This window comes from Vespa crabro, chromosome 1, assembly GCF_910589235.1.
Source record: "Vespa crabro chromosome 1, iyVesCrab1.2, whole genome shotgun sequence".
Lineage (NCBI taxonomy): Eukaryota > Metazoa > Arthropoda > Insecta > Hymenoptera > Vespidae > Vespa > Vespa crabro.
In genome coordinates this window covers 6,362,881-6,378,490 of record NC_060955.1, presented here as the reverse complement: position 1 = coordinate 6,378,490, position 15,610 = coordinate 6,362,881, and the positions used below count along the sequence as shown (strand labels likewise).

General features: G+C 33.5%; 1 protein-coding gene across 18 annotated transcripts in view; it reads right to left on the bottom strand.

The window, feature by feature from the left end:
* LOC124432821 (MAP7 domain-containing protein 2-like) overlaps nucleotides 1-15,610 on the bottom strand; it is a 111,823-nt gene that overhangs the window by 71,569 nt on the left and 24,644 nt on the right. The gene's annotated exons all lie outside the window — the stretch shown is intronic.

The following is a 15,610-nucleotide window of genomic DNA, read 5'->3' as shown; positions in this document are numbered from 1 at the left end:
AAATCCCTTTGCAATAATCCAGAGACTTTCATTCGTCAAATTAATGATTGCAGAATTCTTTCGAATATTTCAACTGTATTGGAAATAATAGTAAATGCATACTGAATACATTTCCAAAATTCATCTTCCGTTTCTATAGTATTTCTATAAAACAACTCTTTTACGTAAGCCTATAAATAGAAGCCGAGAAAAAAAGAAAAAAAAAAAAAAGGAAAAAAGAAACAGTTTGGTGATCACTAATTCGACGAATAGAAATAAATTGGAAACTATCTCTAAAAGTATATATCTTATCAATAAAACATTTTTGGATTTAAGTTTATATGAACTTTTTTCATCTATTTGACCTCAGTAATACGTAGTATAAGTTTGATCCCATATATGTATATATATATATATATATATATATATATATCACGTATGTATTTCTTACTTCACGATTATCTCAAAAAATCAACAAAAGCGATGGATAATATTATCCATAATTAAAAGAATCCATATCTACTATGTCATCTAGCTAAACATGACTGAAGAAAAAAAAAGAACAGAATATATATATACTGATTATATATTTTTAGAAAATTATATTTCGAAATTCTTCACTTTTGATAAATTATTGGAAATTCGTATATCCAAATTGTTCGAAAAGTAAATATGAACGATAAAATTGAATGCACTTTGAAGTAGAATTGTTTAAAATAACGATGATAAGTATATCTATATTCTTTAACTCGATCACGGAACAAGGTTCATATTTGACAACAGCAGTTTTGGTCTTCTAGAATTCTTATCTTGAACAGTGACGCATTATAACGCGAAAGAAGAGTGATAAATTATAATGCGTTCGTTTCGAACGACTATAAGCGTCAACGTTTCTTGCAATCGCTTTCAATGTCGAACGATAAGCAGCCAACTAAAAGTCAGCTGATCGTTACCTCCTCCTTCTCCTCCTCTTCCTTCTCCTTTTTCTTTTCCACGTCCTCCTCCCCCATCATCGTTACCGAAGATGGCTGAATATGGTTTGACGCCGGCTTCACCTGCCGAGTCGGTGCACGCGCGCCTACTCTTTCTTTCGATCACGAAAACCGCCATAAAAGGTAACATTAATTCGTTTCTTCGTATGAACGAGAATTGGCTGATAGAGAAACCGTGGAAAAACGAGCCTGAGAGACATTATTACGAGATCCAAACCGAACGAGAGATTTCAATTTGATTTCTTTTTAATTGCAACGATGTTTGTGAATGTCGATAATGAAATTTTATTAAGAGTTTCTCCTTCGTAAAATATATTTAAGCTAGGGCTTAAGTCTTTTTACTTTTACGTGCATTACCATTTTGTTTATCCGATGGATTAAACGTTGATTTGAGGACTCGACTAAAGTTAATTTTATTGTTATCCAAAGGTACATTTAAGCTTTTCTACAGGTAGCGCATACATTTCTGCAGGTAGCGCATACATTTATCTACAGGTAGCGCATGCATTTCTGCAAATGGCTTTTCTTTAAGTGAATTACCTCTAAGTATTGATTTTCAGGTAACAAGACCATTCTTAGATTCTTCAACGAAATTGTATAAGTAAAGACTTTATTATAATGAAACGATATTTCTTCACAATGACTAGATAAAACCCCTTAAAATTACTTAAACGTTTACCTAAATTTCAAACGTCATACTTAAACTTCAAATTTAAAACCGTAGATATTATTATCTCTGATATTAGTAGTAGTACAATACGATTTTCGAAAATGGCAATTTCGTGACCATGGGTTTCTCGACCCGACTAATAGTATCCCTAAGGGATACTACTACTTTCTCCAAAAGGGAAAAATTTACTGTAACGAGTGATTAAATAATTGTCATTTCAAAGAATTGTTAATAAAATTTTATATTTAGGAAAAATGACAAACCGTTATCAACGTCAACCGATGTTTCCTCGGCAAGCCCGAGCTCATCTCCGTTGGCTCGTTCGTTCGTGAATATCGCAAATCATCCGTGAACATCGTAAATCATCTGTGAAGATCGTTCCAGTTGGTGTAAGTAGCTATTCTGATTTACCTTAATATCCCTCGCCTCGGGAATCGAAAGGAAAAAGGTAAATTTACTGTTAGCTACCGAATAACTTCGAAGAAATATTGCCTTGGGTCTGCGCGTTAATCCCTCGATTAGGATAGGTAAGCCGTCAAGCTCAAACTAACTTTGCTTTGCCCTTTGGACATTTTATTTTAAAATTTACTCCTCTCGAAGCATTAATAACAATTTTCCTGAAATATCTGCTAGTAACAAATATTTCTTTCGAGAAAAAAATGTATTGTCCAAAATTTGAGCCCAATAGGTAATTTCTTTTCATTCTTGTTGACCCTTCAAAAAGGAAAAACAAACGAATAAAAGAAAAGGAAGAAAACTTAAAGCTCTTTCTTCAAAATTCATTTCTATTCTCAATACAATCAATAAAGTAATCATGATAATAAAATTTCCAAGTATAAATGACTCACTTGGCATATTCATAGATATGGAATGAACTTAAAATTCTTACTAATAAAAAGTAAGGAATAAGTAATAAATTCGTAAGAATAAAATGTGAAAATGAAATAAAGATTTATGAAAAGAATTCCTATATATCTAATATTTACAGCTTATGAACCATTGCTCTCTCTCTCTCTCTCTCTCTCTCTCTCTCTCTCTCTCTCTCTCTCTCTCTCTCTCTCTCTCTCTCTCTCTCTCTCTCTCTCTCTCTCTCTTTCTCTCTCTCTCTCTCTCTCTCTCTTTCTTGCACTGACATTATAAATTAATCTAGGATATATTAAAATATTAAAAAACAAAAAAAAAAAAATATATATATATATATATATATATATATATATATATATATATAGAGAGAGAGAGAGAGAGAGAGATAAAGAGGGAGAAAGAAATTTATGAATTTGCAGACGTCTAACTTCGTCGCTGAAAATGTAAACGATAAAACGATTTATTTATTTCCGCAATACGTAAACTTATTTGCATTTCGATAAAGTTGGAGATGGTGTAAGATCGGGTAAGCAGCTTGTCCGTGTCGATTACGCAATAGATTTGTCTCGGACTGACATCATTTCTTGGGATGGTTAGTGCAGAAAAGATGCGATTTACACGGACAGTAAAGTCGTTTCTTCGGTTGGTATTTTCCAATAACAGAGGAGTCTCTTTTGCGGCTTGCCGAGCTAGAAGACTCGCAACGACCTTGCAATGCCATCGGGTACGCCATGCAAAACGTTAACTCGAACTCACGTGCACCTTCTTTTCGTTCTTACTTGTTTCTTTCTTCTCTTTCTATCACGACTATCACGTTGCTATGATGAAACGATTGGATGGTTGGTTGGTTGGTTAGTTGGATGGATGGATGGATGGATGGATGGATGGATGGATGAGTAGATATACCTGTTTCTCTTTCTCTTCCTTTCTTTCTCTCTCTCTCTCTCTCTCTCTCTCTCTCTCTCTCTCTCTCTCTCTCTCTCTCTCCCTCTTCCTCTCTTCGTGATTTAACATTAACTCACGTCAGAGCCAATTTCTTTCGATTTAGCTTAATTCGAGGAAAATTGGCAATTATGGGAAGGTAGTCTAATTTAAGGACATGTCTATTTACGTATAACAAAACAAAAAAAAAAGAAAAAGCGATATTTATCCTCGATAACGAACGCAATTTATAAGAAACTAAATAAATTTCTATAAAGTTCTCAGATCAGGTAGCCGATATAGATGCATTCGCACGTTTACTATAATTTCACATAAATTTTTTCGTAATACGGCTAATACATGTTATCGATAATATTTTTTTATTATCTTTGAACCGGATCTATGAAAAAAATTTTTCAAACTCATTGGCAAATTATTTTTTGCTCGATTATTTTCTAACATAATCGATCGATTCAATAAACGTAAGAATTTCGACAAATTTACAATATAATCGTTTACTATGAACCATCGACTACGAATATGTTCATTTAAATCAACAGGAAGCAACACATGCGATCAAAGAGAGTGACGATCGTTCGTCCAATCGATCGAGAAGAAAGAAGGAAATTTGTTCTTTTGTTTTTTCTTTTTTTTTTTAAATCGAGAATAAAACAGAAAAATCTTAAAACTCGAAAGAAAATATAAACTTTTCTGTTTTATCTCAACTTTTTTTTGTTCGCAAGTCATCGATACCTATCCGACGTAAACGCCGCGTTAATATCAATTGAAATTCAAATTACTGATTATTTTAACCCACGTTGTTTTTAGAAATTCAAAAATAAAATTAAAAAAAAAAAAAAAAATGAAAAAAGAATAAAAAAAAGGAAAAGAAAAAAAAAGCAAAAGAAAAAACATCAGAAATGTTTTTAATAATATTTTAAAATGAAAGTATCTTGCTTAGATAGAAACTCGAAAGGAAAAGTTGTTTTAATATCTTCTGCGAGAATCAAATATTACGAGGACGAATTTTGTGACATCATTTTCTTTCTGTCTGTATGAGAATATATATATGTATGAATGAATGAATGAATGAATGAATGAATGAATGAATGAATGAATGAATGAATGAATGAATGAATGAATGGAACTACCAAGAGGTATAAAGATAAATTCAACTCTTTCTCTCTCTCTCTCAATCTCTTTCTCTCTCTCTCAATCTCTTTTTCTCTCTCTCTCTCTTTCTCTCTCTCTCTCTCCCTCTTCCTCCCTCTCAAGTCCAGTGTGAAAAGAAAAAGAAATAAAAAAGAATAAAGATAAACGAAGGAGAGAATTAAGTGAAGATGAGCTATGGAGGTTACGGAAGTGTGAAAGGTAGATAAAAAAGGAAAGAGAATAAATAGAAAAAAAAGAAAAAAGAGAAAGAAAGAAAAAAAAATAGAATAAAAGAGAGAAAGAGAGAGAGAGAGAGATAAATGCTACATTACACGCTTATACGTATCGGAATATATCGATCCTGCTTTACGTAATCGAATAGAAAATAGTTGCTCACTTAATCTCCAAGAATGAAACATCGAAGAAACGTATTAGACTATCAACAGAGTCCTTTTTTCTTGCGAATACACAGTTAGAGCTCGGAGCTGTGTATACAATGCGAATGGCATAATAATGAACGAAAGCAAGATACCGACGCATACATATACGTAGATCTACACGATCTTATGTTAGTATCTCTTACATAACGAACATCGCACACAATTCTCCTATAAACAGCGACACTTTCAAAGTCTATTTGTGTAAGTCTGATGATCTAGTTATAAAAAAAAAAAAAAAAGAAAAAAAGGAAAAAGAATATACAATAGACGTAAAGAAGGAGTATATCCGTAATCAAAACAAAATAAAATAAAAATAATGACTCTTTTATTTTCTTCTTAAACGAATATTATTTACTTTTTTACCTCTTCATACATTTATTTCATTTCAAGAATTTATGGATCTTAAAATTCTACATTTTCTTTTCAATTTTGAATTAACGAACGATCTCATTTTTCTATCTAACAACAAACTTTTGCGATTTCTATGATCCTTATTTTGATTATATTGAGAATAGCATAACGAGGACCGACGACACCACACACAGCTATTGAAATTTGACGAAATCGTAAATTCATGGATATGGGACAAACGTTATCTATTTTATATATATATATATATATATATATATATATATATATATATAGAGAGAGAGAGAGAGAGAGAGAGAGAGAGAAAGAGAGAGGTCAAATCCCGTTGCGTAGGCAGTACGTTCGACATTCGATTCCTATTGACTGCCATTATCCACATTCCTTCTGCATTACTCCCTTACACGCAGCTCGCGTGTCAGTCTGGTCTCGTCTCATATGAAACGTATGCGTAAGACCGATACTCCGTTTCACAATGACACGAATATTAAATCGAACGTGATCGAAGGACCAAATTTTTTTTTTTTTTTACCTTGAAATAATATCGTATAAGAATTTCCCGCAAAAAAAAAAAAATAAATAAATAAACAAACTTCCAAAATATAATCGAATATTCGGTTGAAAACGAATCATTTAACGAAGGAAAGTTATAAGGAGGGAAAAAAATAGAATAGAAAGGAAAGAAAGAAAAGAAAAATAATAAATAAAAGAGAAATTAGAAAAGAGAAAGTGAGAGAGAGAGAGAGAGAGAGAGAGAGAGAGAGAGAAAGAGAAAGAAATAAAATATAGCCGTAGGCAAAAGGCCCAGCATTTTTATAACGGAAAACGCTCATTAACCGACATACACGCCTTTATTCATCTGTGCGTTAAACTGAAGTACCTTCTCCCGTCAACTTCCGAGGCCGAGCCATTTAAAAAGCCGGAAAAAGCGGAACTTTGACGTTACGTTCGATCGCTTTAACCTTTCATCTCTACCGAATAATTGGAAGCGCAAAGTCAAAAAATTTTCATCCATCCTCCTTTCATTCGTTTAACCCGATTATAACAGTTGCGTGTATCGCAGAGACGTTCATTACGTTATTTGATTGCGAATAAGACTTACTTGAATTAAGAAAAAACGAGAGAAAGAGAAAGAAAGAGAGGAAAGAAGAAAGAAAAAAGAACAAAAAAAAAGGAAAAAATGAAAAAGAAAAAAAAAAGAAAGAGGAGGGAAAGGTTTAGCAATTAAAAATAATTTCTTTGCAATCATATTTTATCAAGTTCTTTTACATTTTCATAGATTTCATCGACTTACGTGCAAGTCCATAATTATGTAAATGTCACAAAATGCTAATCCTCTATCGATGAAATTATGAACGAAGATGTATTAGCAATTAGAAAGTATTAAATATATTTATAAAATTAAAATTGAAAATTATTACTTATATCATGAAAAAAGAAAAAAAAAGAAAAAAGAAAATAAAATACAAGAAATATGGAGAGAGGGGAGGGAGAGAGAGAAACTTAAAATGAAATATATATCTTTAACAATCTAACAATCTTCGGGTTTCGTTCTCACTCATAGTTAGATTAAATGTTTTATCCCTTCTCTCTCCCTTATATTTCACTAAGAATTTAAATGCACAATTTCTAAGCGTCCGACTATAATAGGGAATACAAGCGTCCTTATTTACATCGAGATATCTCGAGGGCAAGTAGGAAAATATCCGATGGTAAAACTTTCGGCTAACTCGAGACTATGAACGATGAAGAAGAAACGAAAGAGTTAGAAAGTGGAAGCGGGGAAGGAGTAACGGCGATGAGGGACGGACCAGAGGAAAGAGTGAAAGAGAGCGAGAGAGCGAGAGAGAGAGAGAGAGAGAGAGAGAGAGAGAGAGAGAGAGAGGAAAAAGAAGAAGAAACAGCGAAGGTGGCAAAACTTTGGGCGAGCCGGGTTACGAACAACTAAGATGAGTAAAGTAAATACAAAAGAGCGATTACGATCGGAGAGCACGTTAAAACTATTTATAAGAGGGATTTAGCACTGTGATTTTCTCGGAAGAGGAAAAATCGAGGTCGCTGAGCGTTAGCCGGTCCGTTTTGTTTCTCTTGTTCTAACGCTATGCTGTCGGTGCGTTTCAAGGCCGGTCGTTCCATTTTTTTTTCTCTGTCTCTATATCTCTATATATATATATATATATATATATATATATATATATATATATATATATATATATATATATATATATATATATATATATATATATATATATATATATATCTATATATATGTATGTATATATATATATATATCTTTTTCTCTTCCCCTCTTTTTTCATATTTTTTCCTTTTTTTTTTCAAGAGTGAGAGAGCATCGAATTCATTCCACGAGAAGAGCAAAATTCTATTTGAGGTCGGTCGCGTGTAAAAAGTGAGCGAACGTCAATCGATATCTTTCGTCTCCCCCTCCCCGCTCTCTCTCTCTCTCTCTCTCTCTCTCTCTCTCTCTCTCTCTCTCTCTCTTTCTTGAAAGAGAGGAGATAGAAAGAAAAAGGGATATCAAACGGGGAATAGGAATTTGCGCTATCGTCCCTTATTATTCAAGGTGAGAACAAAAGGAAAGAGCTTTTCATGAGCACCGATTCGTTAGGACGACGAGATTATAGGCTTCATTGAAAATACCAAAGCCTGGATAAAAAATAGACAGAAAGGAGAGAGAGAGAGAGAGAGAGAGAGAGAGAGAGAGAGAGAGAGAGAAAGAGAGAAGACGAAGAAAAAGATATATAACGTGGTTCACCTAAAAATAGGGGAAACCCCCGTGGCAGTATCGTTTCGCTTATCCATGAAACGTGAAAATTTACGATATAGCAAGTTTGTGAATGCAAATGTGAAAGAGCTCTCTCTCACTCACTCACTCACTCACTCACTTTCGATCGATATATAAACTCTTCGACGTAGATTTCTCAATGAAGAATTCGTTGAAAGCCATCTAAAATTTTTAATTATGAAATGAGAAGTGCTACGTTGGGAGAAAATTCTCTCTCTCTCTCTCTCTCTCTCTCTCTCTCTCTCTTTCTCTCTCTCTCTCTCTCTATTTTTTTTTCTTTTTTTTTTCTTTTCACATTCGTTATCACGCCGATGTGAATTTTTATCATCTTTTACCTTATGCGTAAGAAAAGAAGGAAAAAAAGTAATGAATAAACATTTCACATAAATAGAAATGAAAAATCGATAATATACAACTACAAGGGGGAGGAGAGAAAAAAAGAGAAAGGAAAAGAAAAAAAGAAAAATAAAAAAAAAATTAATAAAAACGAACACACAAATATTGTTCCCGACGAAATATCAAAGTTGAAAGTGTTAATATACGTATGTAAAAATTTCGTGAACGCGTAACCTTTTACCAAATATTGCGTTTATTCCGCTACTTTAATACGTTTCGTTGTCTACTTGTGAAATAAGTGGTATAATCCAAAAGTGAGTTTAGAAGTACGTACGTGTGGTTGTATACACACACACATACATATACATACATACATATATACATATATAGATATGTATGAAACGAGAGGAGGATCGAGTTATATCACCTAAGGGCATTTGAGTTTTAGTTCGAACAATACTAGAAGGCGTATGTACAGTCTTCATTGATGAAACAAGAACTTTGACAGAAACGTAATTCGAGGCTCGCTCTCTCTCTCTCTCTCTCTCTCTCTGCGTGTGTGTGGGGGGAGAGATAGACAGACAGATAGACAGACAGAAACAGAGATAGAAAAAGAGAGATACGGAAAAGTGGAAAATTTAAATTTCAATACCAACTACCTTACAGGCATTTATAGGTCAAGATTGTTTAACAAAGATGAAGAGGATTCGTGACGTCGGTAACGACTTTTTTGTCTGGATAACGTTCTTTATTCGCTTTATAATACATCTTCTAATGCCGCACATTCGTTCGTTTTCACGCAATTTATCCAAACGATAACGGTATACTCAAAAATGCAAAAAAAAAAAAGAAAGAAAGAAAGAAAGAAAAAAAAGAAAAATACAAAATACAAACTACAAAAAAATAGAAAAATAAATCAAAAAGAGAAAACAAAGAAAGAAAGTTAAATGAATGTTAAACTCTTTGTTCAATCTTATTGCTTTTTCGATGTCGAATTTGTATAAAGTTCTCTTTCTTTCTTTCTTTCTCTAACTCACTCTCACTCACTCTTGAATTCTGCTCGATAAAAGAAAAATAAAAATAAAAAAAAAAGGGCAACGTAGCGACAATAAGTAACAAATACTCTAAACGATAGGAAGTATCGATCACGATTTCCATTTGACCAGATAGAATTTCCACGTTATTACTTAAACATTTCTCTTTCTTTCTAAAGAAATAGAAGTAAAGGAAAAAAAAAAAGAAAAAAGGAAAAAATGAAAAAGAAAAAAAAGAAATATGAAGAAGAAGAAGAAGAAGAAGAAGAAGAAAAAGAAGGAGAAGGAAAGCAGCGGTAGGCGGAAAAAATAAAAATTCTTAAAGTAAGTTCTCCGAGGGTAAAAATGCTGAACACAAGTGAAACGCTTTACACTCGAACTCGGGCGAGCACCCTTCTCCTCATGCCTTCTACCTCTGCCTGTTAGTGGAACAGAGGCCTTAAGTAAAATGTCACGAGTTGCGTGGAAAGAGAAAAATAAAGAAAGGAATGGAGAAAAAAAATGAGAGAGAGAGAGAGAGAGAAAGAGAGAGAGGGACAGAGAGAGAGAGAGAGAGAGAGAGAGAGAGAGAGAGAGAGAGAGTCGTGCGAAAAATCCATGCAGCAGACAAGCAACCAAGCAAGCAAGCAAGCAGGTAGGTAGGTAGGTAGCATGATATTGAATAACTCGAACTCTCGACGCTGCTCAAGCTCGCATGTGTAATTTTAATACCATTAATATCCTCTTGGCACCCTCCCCCTCCCCAGAATAGAGAGTAGAGTGCAAGGAGTAGAGCCGAACCGAAACGAGCAGAGCAGAGCAGAGCAAAGCAGAGCAGAGCAGACTAACGAGATCGACGCAGTTCCATAAACGAAACGAGCTCGGCATTAATTTTCTTGGATATACCTATCGAGCAGAGAGCACAGCTCGTATGCATATTTTAAGAGAGGGAAAAAAAGGGGGAAAAAAGAAAAAGAAAGGAAAAAAGAATGAAAAAGGGTGCGCGCTGTGTCGAGGAAACGCAACGAGGGTATGGTGGTTTCGGGTGGCAACTCGTACAGAGACGTAAACCCAAGAAGTACCACCACTCGACGATCCACGCACGCGAACGCGCCTGCCTTTTCCTTCCTCTAAAATCCAATGTGTTTCTGCATCTGACGCTCGTTAATTGCAACGTAATTCATTTTTATCCTTCCCATCTCGAATAAAACAGAGATATCACGGAGAAACATGATTTCTTTCCGGTTCGACTCGTAGGAAACATGATTTCTTTCCGGTTCGACTCGTTACAGCTGTTTCCCATCGAGAAAAAATTTAACTAACGTAATTATTGGTCTCTACTTCTAATGAATCTTTGTGATTAATTATATAAATAATATAAATTATATATATGTATAAATAGAGAGAGAGAGAGAGAGAAGCAAGTAAAGAAATAGGGAATTTCAATATCGTTCGTCGATAATACGATTTATTACAGAAACGGGATAAATTTCATCAGCTCTCAATTATTTACGATTCAATATGGTAATATCGATTGGTATTACAGATTCCTTACTTATCAAGGATATTTCATATGCCGATAAAGATGATGCTGATAAAGAAGTTCTCTTCTACAGTCGGTAATATCTAACCTCGATAAAATAGAAATTCACTTTACGAACAGATAAATATTCTGGATAACATTGATAAAATTGATAACGTTTGATAACATCGATAAAGATGAATTCCTACTTTATCAATGTACAATGCTAGAATTTAATAAAAACTTTCCGAGAAAGAAAAAAATACATAATATATGACGATATACTGATTTAATCTACGATATGACTAAGAGTTAACGTTGCAATCGGACACGATTATAATTAAAATTTCACTTATATCGATACGTAGAAATAAATGGAGTTGCATAGAAACTCGTGAAACCGTGTTATTAGACTCGTTAAAGTATTAAGTAACCGCCTTAATTACAAGCCGTATAATTTATGCCTAACGAAGGCGTCTAGAAGAAAATAGAACGAAGAGAAAAGAAGGAGATGACGAATGACTCTTCTCTTGGCAAAGTAGGCGTCTGTCGCGACTACTTCTTCTTTAATTTTGGAAGATAAGGAGAGAAAAAAAAGAAAAAAAAAAGAAAAGAAAAACGAACTAGACGACAAACTACCCCTCTTTCTTCTATTTCTAACTTTCTCTTTCTCTCTTTTTCTTTGTCCCTATCTTTTTTCACTTCTTTTATATCCTTTCTTTCCATCCTTTCACAGTTATCGTCGTCATAGTCTGCGTCAGTCTACCAAAGTAATTCACCTGACGCGATGAGGTCACATCGTTCGCCGAGAAGCAAAGATACGGTCGGTCGGTCGCTTGGCTTAGCTTGGCTTGGCTTGGCTCGCTTCGGCTCGACTCGACTCGCTTGCTTGCTTTTCAGTGTTCTCGACGTAAAAGAGGACGAAATAAATTGAAGAAGGGTCATTTGACTCTTTCAACGGGGAACTACCACCCTGTGGGCGCTGCCGCAAAGATCGGGCACGCGCTGGATCCTCGAGAAACCGGTTCCGAATGACCGCTTACAAAATCGTTTTTACCACGCCGAGAAGACCTTAACGATCGATTTTACCCGCGTTATTATCGTTATTATTATTACTATTACTATTATTGTTGTTGTTGTTGTTGTTGTTGTTGTTATTGTTATTGTCATTGTTGTTATATACAAAAAAAAAATTTAGATGAAAAATTCTTTGAACCGAGAACGAACTAAAGAATTTCATAAAATGTGTTAAGATCTATTTTTCTTAAAAAAAATATAACGATGATAATGTCTAAACGTTAATATTAGATATTAATCTTCGTTATCGTTACTTCATCTAATTTCGTAATTATATCATCATTTTGTATTTTCTATACTTGCATTTAATATGATCTCATTTTAATTCAATATATACCGGCTGTCTCGTTTTAAACAATATGATCTCAAATATTATCGATTTTATTGGTTTTATAAATAAATTTTTCGAATAAAAATTACTAAGTTTTGAACAGAAAATGTAATACTTATTATAGGTATTTCATAGTGATCGTTGTTATCAAGATATGTGAAGTTGTAATAATAGTTTCAAATAAAAATCGTTATTTTAATACGAGCAAAGGTTGTAAAGAATATCAATATAAACTCAATGAGCTCTTACGGTATACATTTTTCATCAATATTGTATGAAGTTATGGCGCCTCAAAGTTTAACAAACTGTCTAATCACAATAATGTTCTTTATGGCTGCTGAAGGGCACCGTGCTCCAAATGATTACAACTTCGAGAATATATGAACAATAGTAAATGAATAAATAAAAAGAAAAAATAAAAAATAAAAAACACAAGAAAATAAGATTGGTTTTGTGAATTCATCGATTATTAGATGTTATTAGAAAAGTTGATCGCATTATTTACAATTACATAATTATTTAAACATCAAAATGCTTATAACTCGATGAAATATCGATGAAGAGATACTTTGTATAACTGCTTATTAAATTCATATTGATATTCTTTTACAACTTTTGTAAAATATCGATTATCATTCAAAATAAACCATTATAATTTCGTTATCATAATCGAAAAATAATACCATCAATGCCATCTATGAAATAGTACCAATAAATATTACATACTATCTACCTTGAAACCTAGTAATAACTTTTATTTAAAACACTTTTTTATAAAACCTATAAGCTAGGATGTCTTTGATTATATTATTTAAAATGAGACACCCACGTACACCTACCCATCTTACATACATACATACTTACACACACACACACACACACACACACACACACACACACACACACACACACACACACACACACACACACATATATATATATATATATATACACACACACACACACTCTTGCTACTATCTTTCTTTCATTGTTAGACAGAATCGAAAAGAATAAAATTCGCTAATCGGTAATTATTATAGTGACTATTTTTATCTCTCGTTTGATCGAGAACACCCCCTCACTCCTAAGTAGAAACACTGCTACACCTGTTCCTTTCTTTCCTCATCCACTTATCCCAGTTATTTTAATTGGATGGATCTAGAAGAAGAAGAAGAAGAAAAAAAAGAGCGAGAAGAATAAAAAGAAAAGAGAAAGAAAAAAATTGCGAAATATTTTTTCGGGGGATGGGGCTAAGAATGGGGGGAGGGGGAGGGGGCGAGCGTGCGTGACGATGCGTGCGCGTTCGTCTTCTGCGTGTCTGACTACCGATCGATAACACTTTTAGTTTAACCATGCGAATATATCGTGCCACGAGTGGTTCGCGCTTTCGATGAGCATGCTGACCAATCAATACGGAATGTTAAACTTCGTTGTACAATTAATTAGGTGAATAACGGATGAACCATGATTTAAAAGGAAAACGAGTCGATGATGAAGACACGACGACGAAAAAAAGAAAAAGACAGGGAAAGAAAAGAAAAGAAAACAAAAAGATTGTCGATGACAATGTCGATGATGAATATCCTTCTAATGAAGAAGCTTGAAAGTTTTCCGCGATGTTTTTCATGAAGAGAGCACACGCATTTCCACTTGGCGGCTTCTTTTCTCCCATGAGAAAGAAGAAAAAGATAAACGAAAACAAACGTAGGTAAAAAAAGAAATAGAAAAGCAAGAATAAAATAGGAACAGTCGATGGATGAACAAGTTAATGGAAGAAGGTTAATAGGGGGGGGGGGGGAAGCACATGACGTTATACGAATTAAAATTTTCCAACGACTAATCAAAAAATTTTTTCCTTCCCTTAAAGTAAGAATTTTTGAATTTATAAGATGAAGAATATGAAGAAGAAGAAGAAGAAGCGAAGGAGGAAGAATAATAATAAAAAGAAAAATAAAATTTTCCGGGTAATGGAATATTCTTGCTCACGTAGATCGACATTTATATTTTTCTTTTCTTTACTTTTCTTTCTTCTTTTCTTTTCTTTTTTCTTTTTTTTCTTTTTTTTCTTTTTTTTCTTTTTTTTACGTAGAAACGAACGAGCTTCTTAAGCACCCATAAAAGCGTGCGACACTATCTATATTATACGCTGGGGCAAATGTGTCGTCGCAGAAAACTTGTGTTTGTAACGAGCCATCGTAAAAAGTGAATAAGCGATCTCTCTCTCTCTCTCTCTCTCTCTCTCTCTCTCTCTCTCTCTCTCTCTCTCTCTCTCTCTCTCTCTCACGTGAATTGTTAAATGAAAAATTAATCTTAATTATGAAGAATTTCAAAGAGAGCAAGATAAGTAAAGAAATAAATAAATACAACAATCAATAGGACGGACGGTCAACTTAATGAAAATAACGAGCTATCATACATATATAGTGTGTCTTTCTCTAATTCGTTGCTTCGTTGACTGCCTTTGTGGCACGTTGAAACATTGAAATAACTCAATAATGTTAGACATTATTATCGCTCCTGTGCTCGCATTCTCTTTATCATTCCGTTTTTTTTTTTTTTTACAATAACACAAAACAAAAAAGAATTAACAAAAAAAAAAAATAAAGAAAAAAGAAAAAAAAAAGTCGTCAAACGTATCTCGTACTCGACAATTTTCAAAGCTTTCGCGAAGAAATACGTCGTGACCTTCGAGAGAAACTCGGACGATAACTTGGCTCTTAGTTGAGAAAGAAAGAGAGAGAGAGAAGGAGAGAGGGAAAGAAATAGAGAAGAATGGCAGCGTTGTAAGCAGGAAAAACCTAATCTATATACATACATATATATATATATGCGCCGTTATGAGAAAAATTTACATTACCGTTTCTCCTCTATTACACCCTCTACAAACGACGAATCTTTTTCTGTTATTATCATTATCATAATCATTATTCGTATTTTCTCGTTATTGCGGTTAAAACGATCAACGTATGATTGACTCCATACAAACAAATTATTTTCTAACGCTACTTATTCTAACTCGTACATCAAAAGGTAAAGAACAAGAATAAGAAAAAGAAAAGAAAATAATAGAATAGAATAGAAAATACGACGAGCAATAACAAAAATCTACGAATTAATTTAATCTAAAAAAAAAAAAAATAA